A 15335-nucleotide genomic window follows, 5' to 3' on the forward strand; every position below is an offset into this window, starting at 1 on the left:
TCAAGGATTTGTTGCTTACCTAAGAAATAATTTGAAAATAAGGCAGCAGGCCACAAAAGCCCTGGCACCGACTCCATGGGGCCTGAGGGGGCCCGAGCCCCCCCAAAAATTCGTTACAGATGTGAGGAAAAAATGTATCAGGCTTGTCGATTTTCCCCGGAGTGTCCAGATATCGAGATTCAAGTGATCAGGGTTCTAATGTTGATCATATGACTTCTAAAATGCTTAAAGATCTTAAAATTCACTACTAATAAATCTTACTGGGGAAAGGTCCCAGGTTTGCCCCCCCCCCAATATTTTTTGTAAGTCGGCACCTCTGCACAAGAGCCACTCATCATTTTAGGGTGCGTGGCTTTTAAAAAGGCACATCAAGTGTAGAACTAATTCCATAGCTAGATTTTACTCCATATTTTTTGCCTGATTACATGCATTGTATTTTCCTTGGTGTTTTTTGGCAATTTGTGTTTATGGTTTGATTCTTCAAATAATGTAAAATAGGGGTTATTTAGTGGCAAATGCCAAGAAACAGATAGAACTTTGCTTGAAATTTTGCCACCAAGTCAACTTACCTGGTTACCACTTAGTATATTGTTCGATGGCTTGAGGAAAGCAATTGAATTTTGTAAATGGCTCATGTTTTACCCGTTAGTTTGTTGAGTATGCTTGGTTGGTGCTATATACCTTACCATGTGGAAAGGGCAGATTTCAGAAATGGAATGGATTATTGCATTTGAGTGGGTAGGAAGCCAAGGGGTACAAGTGATTTTTTTTCTTAAAAGAGTTAGGTAAAGTTAATTGCTAGATTAAATACACAAAAATTTGTAGTGAAGTGGATAAAATCTACACAAACATTTACACAGAAATATTGGGTCACATAACCTCTAAAATGAGTAAAAGGGAAGAAAGAAAATTCTTGCCACTCATTTGATAGTATTGCATGGAGAAGTATGGACAAGTGCAAGGCTTTAATTAATCAAATCATTGAACTTTTAGCCGTACGTGGAGAATAAAAAATTAAGCAGTGAAATGAATTACCATGCATATTCTTGAATTAGAAATGGGTACTTCAATTTTGCAGGCTAAACCTGTACAATTCTTTCAAACTGATATTAATTTTTATGATACTTTTATTGCTTTCTGGCCAAATTTGGTCCAAGAATTTAAAATCTTTTTTTTGTATAATAAATCATATGCATTTGCTTCCTAAAAATAAAATTTCATGTTTCAATCTTTCCTTTTATTCAAATGCATATTTTACTTTATTTTATTTTACAAAAAAATGGCTGAATCTGGTTGCCAAGGGATACGAGTAAGTCTCTGTTCTGTGCTTACATCGAGTGAAAAATCAAATCCATTACTAAACCACTAATTGATCTCATTTGTTTCCTATATATGTACCTAATTTCTGAACCTAACTCGGTAAAGAAAAGAGAAATTGTGAATTTTTAGGGATTGTATCTTTCCATGGGCATCAGAACTAGAGGCACAACCAATTACAGGTCCTCAAGGGCAGATCCAGGATTTTTTCGGGAGGAGGAGGGCACAGTGTCTGACAAGCAAACGATATCTTTGTACTTCAGATAAAAAAAAACAACAATTTCTAAACGAAATGTTCTCTTCAAGGGAAAGTGGGGCAAAACCGACTGTGCGGGTCAAACCGACCCCTTTAAAATCACCCGGTAGTTTTTGCTTTCAAACAGCAACATTATAAATTAGTTGAAGTGGCCGCCAATACCAGAAGATAGAGCTTGTTTCTGTTTGCGTAGTGGCCGCCATTTAGTTTCTGTAAATTTTCAAAATTTTATACAGTTTTCTTAAGGATTTTTATTACGTTTGTTTTGGATCTGACAGTTAAAATGCCGATCTGATTTACCAACAGCAAGTTGATATGATAATTTGGTGTTTTTAGTTGCTTTAAGCCCGTGTAGCCAAGTAGTTGATTATGGATACGATTGTATTGCCATATTTCTGATGTTGTGTGTCAAGGGGCAAAACCGTCACCGAGGAGAGTGGGGCAGGACCGACAGAGATTGGATATTCTTTTAAAGATAGGGATGATTGTAATGAAGGAGACGAGGAGGCTTGCAAATTTTGCATTTAGTTGTACTCCAGTTCCAAGAATAAAATGCGTTGAATACAATGTTTGAACTGCAAAGGATGGGCTCACGAGGCGTGTTCAAATTGAGATGAAGAAGATGACAATGTCATTTGCGATTTATGCATGTAAGTTCATATCCAACCTCACTTATTGTTAATTTACTATTTCATGTTGGGAAATATCACACACGTGTTAAAAGTGTTTGTAAAATAAATCTTTCAAAATTGTACAATAAGGGTTTTGTAAATGCAAATTCAATGGGTGTCTGTTTTGCTCCACCTATGGGGCAAAATCGTCATTTTGTCAATGTTTAAAAAAAAATCGAAAGTATATGTAATCACTATAATAAAATGCATTTAAATTAATATTCTACACCCTATATGTAAAAATAGTATGTATGTATAAATGTTACTCTTAGCCACATTTAAAAGAATATCAGCAACAGAATGATCAAGTTTTAAATGAAAAAAGGTTAACCGGTCGGTTTTGCCCCACTTTCCCCTATACATATGTTGATATGAAATTTAGTGATGGAGGCTCCACAATACACAAGACTAACATAATTATAACTGCATTAAAAATGTTGTCTAATTTGTAACCCTCTGAAGGGGACACATGCCCCGTGTACCTTACCCCCTTAAATCAGCCTATGGGTAGAATGTTCAGTTCATTCTACATTTACCAGAAGCTGAGAAGAATAGGGTAGTTTCCTTCATTAAAGAAAATGGAATGTATTGATTGTGATTCGTTACCCACCATGAGTGTATTCATAATATACAAATTATTTTGTTTTAGAAATCCCAGTTTAGACAAATGGCAATGGTCAATTTTATCCCATTTGAAAAAGGCCAGATTGGCGCCCACGTGATGCCACTCCACGTGATGTCACAGGGACCTATTTTCTATACTAGTAGATGGGAGTTTTAAATCGTCTGAGATTACCAATTCATGCATGAGGCACAGAGCTTAGAGAAACATGTCTTCCCAGGTAAAAATATTTGGTCTGTAACTAATCTGGATCTGGTCTGTAACTGGTCTGAAAGGCTAAATTTTGTTCTGTAACTGGTCTGTAACAGAACTGGACTGGTCTGGATTTCAGAGAGGCAAAGGAAAATGGTCTGTAACTAGTCTGGAATTCTGGTCTGTAACTGTGCTGTAATATTCAATGGTCTGCATCTAGTCTGGATCTATTCTGTAACTATGCTGAAATATTCTATGAGTTTCAACTGGTCTGGAACTATTCTGGAAAAATTCCAAGTGAGTCAACTGGTCTGGATTCTGATGTGACATGAGATCTGATATTTTATTCGGTCATCTGCAATTGCTCTTAAATTTATTTGTAACAGTGAAATTATTAAAATGTATATCAGGCATTGATACTTAATGGAATTAGGAATCCTGGGCTATGGAGTGGTCAATTTTTAATGTCCATTAATTTTTTTTCAAGAAGGGTTACAATTTTATATTTGTTATTTCATAGATGAATTTCACATGGGTTCAAAGGTACCCACTGCCCACAATCATGGCTTGTGGAGAGTTGCGTTATTTGGATGGCATTAGACAGGGCTGCATCATAAATTGAGACTAATATCAGAAGTACTTCTGATATTAGTCTCAATTTATGATGCAAACTTTAAGCATTTAAGCAAGCTTGGTAAGATAGTAAAAAATGAACATGCGAGGTAAAAATAAATATTAAATAATAAAAGTATCTATTTGCCCCCTCAAATGCAAATGGTTCTCGATTCAGAACACCGTGTATAAAATGGTGATAAGGTGAACGTAATGCATCATTTCAGTAACCCATTAAAATTAAAGCATTTGTTGAAGAGGAAAATATCTGAAAAGTCCCTCAGGTACCTTCGTGAAGGTACTTACACCTCGCACATATAAGAAGCAGGTGCACCTGCTCCAGAGAAATTTAGTTCTGTAAAAGAATGTAGTAACTGCGGTAAATACATATTTTGCGGATTAAAAATTTGAGTTACAATTTTTTCCCATTATATAACGTACTTATAACGTATTAAAATCGTATTTTGAAACTTGCGCCAAAACAACCGGCGGCCATCTTCTATACCACGTGACCTAACAGCCATTGGCACTGGAATGTTTACACTCGTAGATACAGTAGTTTCCGACTTTGTGAATTAATCTGTGCCTTAAAACCGTATTTTACAAGTAACTGTATGTTTAAGAACATATGGATGGGGAAAATATAACGTTTTTCAAAGTGAAAACTTCCAAAAAGGAATCGAAAAAAATACTGTTTCATGCCAATTGCATACTATCACAATGAAATCAACGCCGGATAAAGTTTTTATTTACCGGGTTTGCGGAAAAAGTGGCTCCTTGCAGCACGTAGAGATTTAAAGAAGATGCCTTGGTCAGCATCAACCCATCTCTGCTGCGCTGACTATTTTAATGTAAGTAAATGAAACATATTTTTACAATCGATAGTAAATCAACGAACTTGAGTATCAACAATTTTTAGGACTAATGCAATTAATGAACTACTTCTTTCAACCCAATAGTTATATAAGATTATTTATTACTACGTTCTCACTGTGGTTACAATTTAGGTTGATCTTTGGCTTAACTTGTATATTAAAAATACTATTCACTCAGATCGATTAAGTTGAAATATTTCAAATTACTGTTCTCGCGTTAGAAACCACATTGATAGCAGTTTTTCATGGCATAAAAGTATTAGTCTCACTATAAATTCATTCGTGTATGAAGGGTTTTTCTTGAAATTGAATAACTATATTAGAGAATATGTGGAACAATTTTAAGTTACTTTAAGTACTTATTACTTAGCTGGTTATTAAATGTTACAATTCTCATTTTCCAGGATTGATGGCGATGGACACTAGACGTTTTCTCTACTAAAATACATGTTAACTGAGTTACTAATACTAGAGAATGTTTTGAGTACATCAATAAATGTTAAATTGCCGGTATGGATTTATTTTACTGCATAGAAAATCATCCACCTCCATACGAATCCAAAATTTCCTGTTGCAGGGGATATGTTATTGATGGTTTGTCAAAAGTCATATGCTAACATGTTCTATCAACTTAGAACTTTGATGGTAGTTCACAGCTGAAATGCAGTTGCCATGTGTGATTACAATGAATATCTTACGATCGGGTTGACATTTGTTAAATTCTGAATTCCATTTGCACTCATACTGGCATACTCTGGAGATACATCAACTCTGACCTTTTTATTGTAGTAATAATTACTTAACTTTCTTGCCCCTTGCAGCTGAAGACATCCATAGAGATGTATCATCGCTTTTCAAAATGTACAATGCATTAAATTGATTGTGTAAGAATGCTATTGTAACAATTGGAGATTACTGCTATCCAGTATGCCTTTATCTCTTTCATATTTGGCTGGCTGGGAAATGCCTAGTATGCTTCTCAGATTTATTTGCTTAGGCTGTTCCCTTTTCCTTACTAGCTGAACTGAACCAGTCAGATCAATGAGATTGACAGATCTTTTAGTTATCCTAAGTCTCAGGTTAAGTAGTATAAACCAACTAGTCACTAGAACAGATTAGTTCCAGACCACATAGTCTCCCTGAGAACAGACTAGTTCCAGAGCAGTACAGACCAGTTACAGACCTGGGTCCAGACCAGTTTACCCACCCGTTGTCCAGACCAGTTGCAGACCAAACTGGTCTGGAGCAATGTTTCAATTTCTTCCCAGTTCCAGACCAGCTACAGACCTTTAGCTCCACACCCGTTCCAGACCTGTTCCAGCTCAGCTACAGACCAAATATTTTTACCTGGGTTAATAATCACCTATTAAAACTGGCTATGGTCGGAAAGTTTTCTTCGTTTGATATGGTATTAATCCTTATTTAAGCCAAGTGCTACCTGCCAGCAGGGTGCTCAGCTACCTGCCAGCAGGGTGCTCAGCTACCTGCTAGCAGCTTGCGTCGTATCAGCACTCAAGCCTTGCCCCAAGGTCTCCTCACACGATGGCAGCTGGAACCAGAAATATGTCACACCGAGTTTTCCTGGCATTCATACTTAGCCGTCGTGTTTTCACGCGCTTGAAATTTTTCACTTTTCGTTTAATCGTGAAAAATAGATATCTTCATTAAAAAATCTAAAAGCATGAAATACGTACTCCAGGAGTAATAATCTTTCGATTTAAGCAATAAAAAATTACAGGAAACCATCCTATCGTGGACCTTTTTCGGAAAATTCTTGTTTTACCTTCCAAAGGCTAATGGCTGAATTCTTCAATTGGCACATTGGACTGAAGAAGTTGCCAAGTTGGTAAACGTCAGTAGGTCTGTAATTGCAGTTAAAATGCTGAAAAAAGATTGTGAAAATTATGATAAATTGATACGAACTAAAATGGACTATTGCAGACCATACCTATGAAGTCATGCCTCCCTATCTCCTGGGGTCATTGTCTGGTTTTATGCGTGAATACCCAGTGAGTGAAGTGGATAAAATCTACACAAACATTCACACAGAAATATTGGGTCATATAACCTCTAAAATGAGTAAAAGGAAAGCAAGAAAATTCTTACCACTCATTTGATAGTATTGCATGGAGAAGTATGGACAAGTGCAAGGCTTTGATTTATCAAACCATTGGACTTTTAGCCGTACGTGGAGAATAAAAAATTAAGCAGTGAAATGAATTACACACCATGCATATTCTTGTATTAGAAATGGGTACTTCAATTTTTCAGGTTAAACCTGTACAATTCTTTCAAACTGATGTTAATTTGTATGATACTTTTATTGCTTTGAGGTCAAATTTGGTCCAAGAATTTACAATCTTATTTTTGTATAATAAATCATATGCATTTGCTTCCTAAAAATAAAATTTCATGTTTTAATCTTTCCTTCCCTACAAGCACACAGGAGACTGTCTCTTGACGACAGGTAAGAGACCCCGAGGAGATGGCCGCCCTCTCCCCTTTCTCCCTTGGTTCGTCAATTTTCGAGTGTTCACCCCCACCCACTTCCGCTTCTTTTCGAGGTCAACACTTCGCCTTTCCGAAATTACATTATCTTCAAGAGGCATTATGCGGATACCGAGTGATCATGGCTGTATATTTAATTATTTTCTAATTTTATATTGGTAATTCGTCGTGGTATAACACGAATTAGACATTAATTAGTATAATTATATCGCTGACTACGCCGATACCGGAAAAGAGCCCTTCCTCCCCCTTGCAACATCCGCTTCGTCTCTTTCACTTTGTGCCATAACTCGAATCTGAGAGGTCCTGCCTTCGAAGTTACGATCACCGCACGTGTTTATCCTCATTGTTGGAGCTTGCCGGTTCTTGCAATCGCTTTTTCAACTGCGTCCATTTTCACCGCTTTGAGGTAAGTACTGATTAATTTGTATCCCTGCTAATTTTTATGGCATTATCATATTGTCTTCACGTGTCCCAAAGGACTTAGATTTTGTCATTTATTCGGTAGTGTATTCGATTCGCTTATGGTTGCCTTTTACATGTATTTTCATGTGTCACTCATTAACCTCATTAAGGATAATATTCGTTATCTAATGTACCTACCTTAGTGTTGATCCCAAATCGCCTCGTGCAAGTCGAAAATATTCACGAAGCATGGCCGTTATCCTTCCGACGCTATTATTTACTCTGTGGACTATTATTAAGTTTTGTTGAATTCCCGATAATAAGGAAAATTAATGTAAACAGCAGATTTATTTTGAGACATTAAAATTAATGAAAGTTGATATGTTTAATATTCGGCTAGCCGCCATGTTGTGTGGCTCGAGGTGCATTGTCACATTTACTGATATAGATTATAATAATGAATTGATGTCCTTTAGTCTCGCTAATACTCGAGAACCGATTTGGCTCATTTTGATTTTAAAATGTTGGTGAGTGAAAGTTCAGGGAAGGTTTAAAAGGTGAGAATATTATGAGGTATATGTGGCCTTGGAATGGGCCCTGAATATTTTCCGTAAGAAGGACAGGTAAAGTTCGTTATGAACGACTGCAACCTTTTCTTTTGCATATTTAAATTAGTGATAATGGTTGCACATAGTTGGAGCATATAACATTGGAAAGAAAAATAAATTCCCATTCTTGCACTCGAATTTCGTCTTCTGCGTTATTTACCTTGAATTTGGGGAAAGTATTCGAAAAAATGCTGAAAATTTAGTGACATATAGGCTCACTATCCCCTTGATTGTTGATTTACCTCATAAAAAGCTGATTTATCATTGTGGGTAAACTTTTCTCGGTATTCCCTCCGGGTTAATGTTTTTATATCGGCCAACGTTTCAAGTACCGTCTCGGCACTCATCATCAGGGCTGAATCATAAGGGCAGCTCATTTATCACTGTTTATTCACAAATAGGGTGCGCGAAATGATTTTCACATACTTTACGTTAATTTCGTTACTATCAGTTCATTGTTGATGTTAACGTAGTCAGTTGATTTTGTAGTTTGACATAGCGCCAATATTTACTTGTAAGTGCGCGAGAAATTAAATACTTTGATCATTCATAATGCTAAGGAGATGGCGACCAAACTTAGGTCGTTCAATTCAATGAAATATGCAAATCAGATTAATCGGTTAAGACGCAGTACTCATGTGATCCTGCAATGAGTTGCATTTAACTATGATTGGGTTGTAAATTATTGTACCGATAAATCAGTGCAGTTGGGGAAATACTAATAATTTTTTAATATTGCAAGGAATTTCTCTTCTGACTTGGTATCATAAATAAATATGGAAAGTGGAACAGGTTGATTGGCATCTCAGTGGATGTTCCTGTTAATAGTGGTAGATTTTAATCTTGGTGAGTGCTTCTTGTGATTTACCAATATTCACCCTTACAGTTTATATGTGTGGACTAAGAGAAATTTTTTACATCTTCATTAGTAGGTGGTGAAGTAACAACCTGACGATTGGATCATCGTTCTTCTGATTCTGGTGGGCAACAATTACTCCAGGGTGACTCTCTTCTGCCTTGGTATCATAAATATCTATGGAAAGTGGAACTGGCTGATTGGCATCTCAGTGGATGTTCCTGTTAATAGTGGTGGTTTTTAGTCTTGGTGAGTGCTTCTTGTGATTTACCAATATTCACCCTTACAGTTTATATGTATGGACTAAGAGAAATTTTTTACATATTCATTAGTAGGTGGTGAAGGAACAACCTGACGATTGGATCATCGTTCTTCTGATTCTGGTGGGCAACAATTACTCCAGGGTGATTCTCTTCTGACTTGGTATCATAAATATCTATGGAAAGTGGAACAGGTTGATTGGCATCTCAGTGGATGTTCCTGTTAATAGTGGTGGTTTTTAGTCTTGGTGAGTTCTTTTTATCCACCCTTATTGTTTATATGTTTGGAGTAATCGAATTTTTTACATCTTCATTTACCCCTTGGTTGGGGGCAGAAATTTCCTTATCTTTCACCTGGTGGGGAGCAAATCCAACGATTTTCGGAGATGCCGTTATTGGAAAAAAAATTTATAGTAAAGCTATTGCACAAAAATGGCAATATACTTCAAATATATTGGTATAGAACCTCTGACAAAGCAAAAAACATGCAATGATGCATAAAGAATGAATATTCATGCCTTCTCCGCATAACATTGCGACGCGACGGCACGCGCGACTATAGTCGAGCTCCCCACATGGGGAGTATAGTCCGCTTGCGACTATAGTCGCTCTCCCCAGTTAAGGGGTTAATAGGTGGTGAAGCAAGGACCTCACGATTGGATAATCGTTCTTCTGATTCTGGTGGCCAAAATTCTCTGTGAGGATGATTTTCCTCTGGTATCGTAGCCGAGAATTGGATGACTTAAACATAGGGAGTGGAAAGTGGTATTGATACAGCTTGCTTATTTTTTAATGTTGCTGTTTTTTGTGTGTTTACATGAGATGATGGTTTAGAACTCCGTAGGTTCTTAGTTGTCGTTATCTTGCTTGGTTATTGTGTAGCTTAATTCTGTAGTAACAGATATTTTTCTTTATTAATAGGCAGAGTTATCGGTGTCGTAGTGATGTATCCTGTTTGGTTTCTTTTGCTGGTGGGAGACATTCACAATAAGGATTATTCTGCAGCGACAATCTGCCTATTATGCCATTTTGGGTGAAGAATCTTAGGAGGCACAGCTTTATCCGTAATCTTTGGTTTTATTTTACTCATTATCCTCTCATATATGGTTGATATTTAATTAGTTTTGGTTAATGTACTTGATGGACTCTCTCATTCCTTTTTTATTGTCATTTTTATATTTGATGCAGTTTAATGGAGTAATAGAAATTTCTTAATTTTTTTAGTAGGTGACATATAAATGGTTCATTTCCACACCCGTTTGACCACATATCTGCATTCCTCATGCAGTAGCCGTACCGTTTTGGGCATATTAATATAATAGAGGAACTATTATCGATGGATTCTTTGGCAGTTGTTCCCATACTTATGTTGTTGGGTGGTTATGTGAAACTTGCCAAGTTCTCTGCAAGTAAATTCTTCGTCAATATTTTGAGTGATTACAATTTTTTTAATTTCTTCATTTTCAGGCAATTTGTTCTTATTACCTTGTGATGGAACATGTTAATACCTTCTGATGGTGAGCATGGTTCACAGCCATAATGAATCTCCACAATGTAGTGAAGCAGGCATGATATTCTGCAGTAGAATTAGAAGGTTGTGCACTTAATCCTTGGCAGAGATGCCTGGTGTTTTTCTGTTGTTTCATTTAAGATAGGGAACAATGGAAATCCCTCGAGTATTGTTTATTCTTAAGTATGGGTTTAACATATGGCATGGTGACATTCTTGGGATATTGCTGTGAGGATGAAGATGCTATTTTCTAAAATGCATAGCTTTGTTATTGCGATTCTGCAGTTTTTAATTCAGGGAGCCCTATTGTAAATCCCTACAGGGAAATTCCCTACGGGGAATTGGCAATGGGGATTTTCCCCGCAGGGAATCATTCCCCGCAGGGAATCAATCCCCGCAGGGAATCAATCCCCGCAGGGAATCAATCCCCGCAGGGAATCATTCCCCATAGGGAATAGGAAATCCTGTGCACATTGTGTACAAATTCTATTCTAAATTTTCATTGCAGATATAACCGAGAGCAATGGATAAATACCCAATACAAGTATAACATTTCACTGACTTCATTGGAAGTTAATTTCCCTTAACATTCAATCACTCAAGCTTTTTTACATTAGAGGCATTACATACCTTAAAGTACAACTAATAGTTGAATAATTACTCCAAAATTAATGGGCCAGAACCTGCAGGGAATCATTGAATTTTATTAATTTTAGGCATATCATTAGATGCCTAGTGAATACAAAAATACAATCAAATAATGAGGAAATTATACTGTAACCTAAACATGGAATCCTCAAAAACAGAGTAGGATTTATTATAATGTAAAATATTGTGTGCTTTACACTGATTTCCTTCACTTCATTTTCTTAATGCTCTGAACAGTCTGAGGAATAACTACAGGCACTCTCTCAAAATGATTAATCCAAGTTTTCACTGGAGGTACTATCACAAACGTCACATTCAAAATTATTGGCAAGGATGGGTAAAGCAAAACACTTATTTTCAACTTTTACTGGAGAAGTTGCAATTGACCGAGAACAACCACTTCTTTTTTCGTGTTTGATCTTATACTTCATCTAAGTTTGTACCCTCTTTTCTGTAAAAGTGGGAGCCTCACTTGTGTTAGGAATAATGTGGTCCTCTAGCATCAATGGATACGAATTTTCTTCATCAGCCTTCTCGTTACCATTTCCGGGGAAAGCATGTTCCTTTTGCACCTCCTTGGGCTCTTCATGCTCCAGCAGGAGAATTTTTCTCTTCCTAATTACGGGACAGTCTGGAGAGACTGGGATGCTCTCATCCGGGCAATCTTATACATGAGGCGTCACTGTTTTCTTTATCATCAAAGGACCATACATCATTTTCCAGTGCATGAAGTTTCCTGCATTCTCCTCCAACTGTAAGGCATTAGTGAAAATTTTACTAAAGACACAAATCAATACCTAAATGATAATGTTCATGAGAATAATACATGGCTATGGTTTGAACTGCTTATTATTAACTATAAGGCTTCGACATATTCTCCATGGCTATTCATTTTCAAGAAAACCCTTCGTGTACGAGTTGAGACTAATTCTTTATTGTCATAAAGAACTGCTAACAAAGAGGATTCTACTGCGAGAACCCTGCTATTTCAACTCAATCGGCCTGAATTGATTGTACTTTTAATATGCCAGCGAAAGCAATGATAACGCTCAATTGTAATTACAGTGAGAACGTAATAATCAATTCGTAATCTTAAATAATTATTGGATTGAAATAAGGGATTCATTAATCGTATTATTCGTGAAAGAGTAGATACACAAATATGGTGATTTCTATCGAATAAAGAAAATGTTCCATTTACATACATTTAAACGGTCAGCACTACTATGCTGAAAAAGGCACCTTCCTCAAATCTCATCGTGCTTCTTAGAGCCACTTTTTCCGGCGTTGATTTCATGGTGAATGAGACAGTAATCTTCCAATCCCTTTTCCTAGTCTCGACTGCAAAACACGTATTATTTTCCTCTTCCACAGCGTAATTCGATGTAAATTTGCTTGTAAAAAACAATATTTTCCAGCACAGATAGTTTCACAAAGTCACAAAATACAGCAACAACGAATGTAAACACAGTTTCGATTTTGTTTCGATAGCGATGGCTAGTAAGATGGCCGCCGGCCGTTTGGCGGAAGTTTCGAAATACGAATTTTAATCCGTCATACTTAAATAAGTACGCGATATAATGGGCAAAAATTTGTAAATTAGGTGTATTGTACGCCAAATATATATTTTCCGTAGTTATCAAAAGTTGTGCAAATACTTCGTTGTCCCTGTTTGCACATTTTGTAGCCTAGAACGATATATGGGTGACCACATACATACCATTTTTCGAGTAATTTAATTCAATAATATAATAATTATACATAAATTAACCTTCGTTAAAATTTAAACGGAAAACTCCTTTGACATAGGTAACATTACATCATGGAATATGGATTGAATCCAAATGAATTCCATGGTACATTTCCTTGGTAGTTATGATGGAAACTTCTACATGAAATCCATCTATGATCCATGTGGATTCCATTCCTTATATCCATCATGGATACATCCATCACTTTTCCACCATGGATTCCATGAACGAGTGTTGTCTGGGCAGTAAGGAATTATAATCCCCTGCAGGGATTTCTAATTCCCTGTAGGGAATTCTAATTCCCTGTAGGGAATTCTAATTCCCTATAGGGATTCCACTATATCATACAGGGAATCGATATTCCCTGCAGGGAATTATAATTCCCCATAGGGAACCTCAATTCCCTATAAGGAAAAATAGATCCCTATGGGGAACTAAGAATCCCTGCGGGGAACTACAGGGAATTTCAATTCCCTGCGGGGATCAATGGGGCATTTTCAATAGGGAGGATTCTTTACAGATTTCCTTTTTTGTTCATTTTATCTTTAAAATCTCATCTTGTTCTTGTGTATCAAGTATGTTATTTTCATTATGTATTGGCTCTAGGTATTAAGTGGGCATTGCATAGTATTTTAGCTGACCTGAGAGAATACGTGTTAAAGTTTCCAAAGCATTATTATTGTTTTTGTGTAGTCATAGCATTTTCTTAATGCGAGTATTCTGCTTTTTCTTTTCAGGTGTTGCTTCAGTCCCTTGATGTCCAGTGGCCTTGTGAAAAGCTGTTTCTATGTAATAGGAGTTCATCTTTGAAGTTCCTCTGACATTCAATGTGGCTTGTTCTAATACTTTTTGTAAATAAACCAATATTTGAAAATGCCTGATTTTCTTTGACATTTCCTACGTTTGTCACCGAGATTTCTGTTTGTGTGTTGTCATCGCTGTAGCAGTCCATTAACACCATGTTCGTAAGTAATATGCTTTAATGTCAATTCGCATACGCCACGGATTTATAAGTGGCCGGTGAATATGTCCTGATTTGGAATAGTGAAGTAGCGGTCGGCTGTAGCTCGCTGCTCGTAGTGCTGATAAATGACAACAGATGGCGCCACCGTCGCACAGTTGATGTGTCCGACGTAGTTCGCGTGGTTATCGCTTGATGGCGCATGAATCGGAAATCGGAGACCGTCTCTTGAGTAGTGCGGACATTTCGTCATGGGTTCGTCATCGTATCGTCCGGCCGTCTCCTTGTTGTCTCCGGAGACGCTTACCGCTTCCGGGAGGCGGTCTCTTTGGTTTCTGTAGAGAGTCTCTAAGGATTCGGGGGAGACAGTCTCCCGTGTGCTAGCTGGGTTTTGTTCAAGTGCATGTTTTACTTTCCCTTGCTTCATCAGTAAAAATTGCTTCACCTGCTTATTTGATTATTATTGTAGAAAGTACCGGTGGCCATGAAATCAATAAAACATTCTCTCTTCATAGATGCCGTATAAACCCATGGGATTTTCTAAGATCCTATGGAATTCTCTAAAGGATTTTTCGTGACTCCTGAAGAATCCCTGGGACGACCAAATTGTATACCTGGCAGTTTAAGTATACTGGGATTAGTCAGAATATTAACATTCCGGAGTTGCCCACAATCTTATTCTTTAACCTTTCATCAGACACAATATTGGAATTGCTGAGTTCAGGCGTAATGTGCCTAACAGGCACAGATGTAAAATGACATAATTAACTATTAGCATGGCTCAGTGGTACACATTTAAACTTTGAAGCACCATTGTTAGTGTAGACTAACGCATAAATAATTCCTTATTTGCTTTGCATATACCGCTATACACACCGTCGTCTTGCCCCGGACCAATCCAGCAAGGTGCGATTGAATCTGCTATTTAGGCTATTAAGTATTATTGTATGTAATATATTTAATATGTGAATTGTATATGATTAGGGTTTCTTATTTTGCTATATTACATATCCAATAATACTTTTATTCCACTTTACTTACTTTACTTTACCATATTTTTACTTAATTATACCAAATAATCCGCAACTGATCTATCGGCAGAAATGCAAAGAAGCTACCACTTATATTATGCAACCCCAGTCCCCCCTTCATACGGCTCCAAACTGATCCAGCAAGGTGTGATTTAACATGCTATTTAGATAATGATGTTTCACTAAATGTATTCAAGCATTGAGTAGTAAACATCGTATAAGCATCAAGTGATAATGCCTTAAAAAAAATAT

The 15335-nt window shown here is 36.9% G+C and overlaps 2 long non-coding RNA genes across 6 annotated transcripts; both read left to right on the forward strand.

Annotated features, from left to right (window-relative positions):
* The first annotated feature begins 3770 nt into the window (after nt 1-3770).
* Nucleotides 3771-5058, forward strand: LOC124172579. Its single transcript, XR_006868197.1, has 2 exons — nt 3771-4521; nt 4950-5058. It is a non-coding gene; the product is annotated as an uncharacterized LOC124172579 (long non-coding RNA).
* A 1922-nt stretch (nt 5059-6980) lies between these two features.
* Nucleotides 6981-13968, forward strand: LOC124172578. 5 transcript variants are annotated; one of them, XR_006868192.1, is made up of 4 exons: nt 6981-8912; nt 8996-9171; nt 9816-10776; nt 13829-13968. It is a non-coding gene; the product is annotated as an uncharacterized LOC124172578 (long non-coding RNA). The 5 variants fall into 5 exon arrangements; XR_006868194.1 differs by having other exon boundaries at nt 9816-10699; XR_006868196.1 differs by lacking the exon at nt 13829-13968 and having other exon boundaries at nt 9816-9947; nt 10104-10850.
* The last annotated feature ends 1367 nt before the right edge of the window (nt 13969-15335 follow it).

The sequence above is a fragment of the Ischnura elegans genome, assembly GCF_921293095.1.
Source record: "Ischnura elegans chromosome 13 unlocalized genomic scaffold, ioIscEleg1.1 SUPER_13_unloc_1, whole genome shotgun sequence".
Taxonomy (NCBI): domain Eukaryota; kingdom Metazoa; phylum Arthropoda; class Insecta; order Odonata; family Coenagrionidae; genus Ischnura; species Ischnura elegans.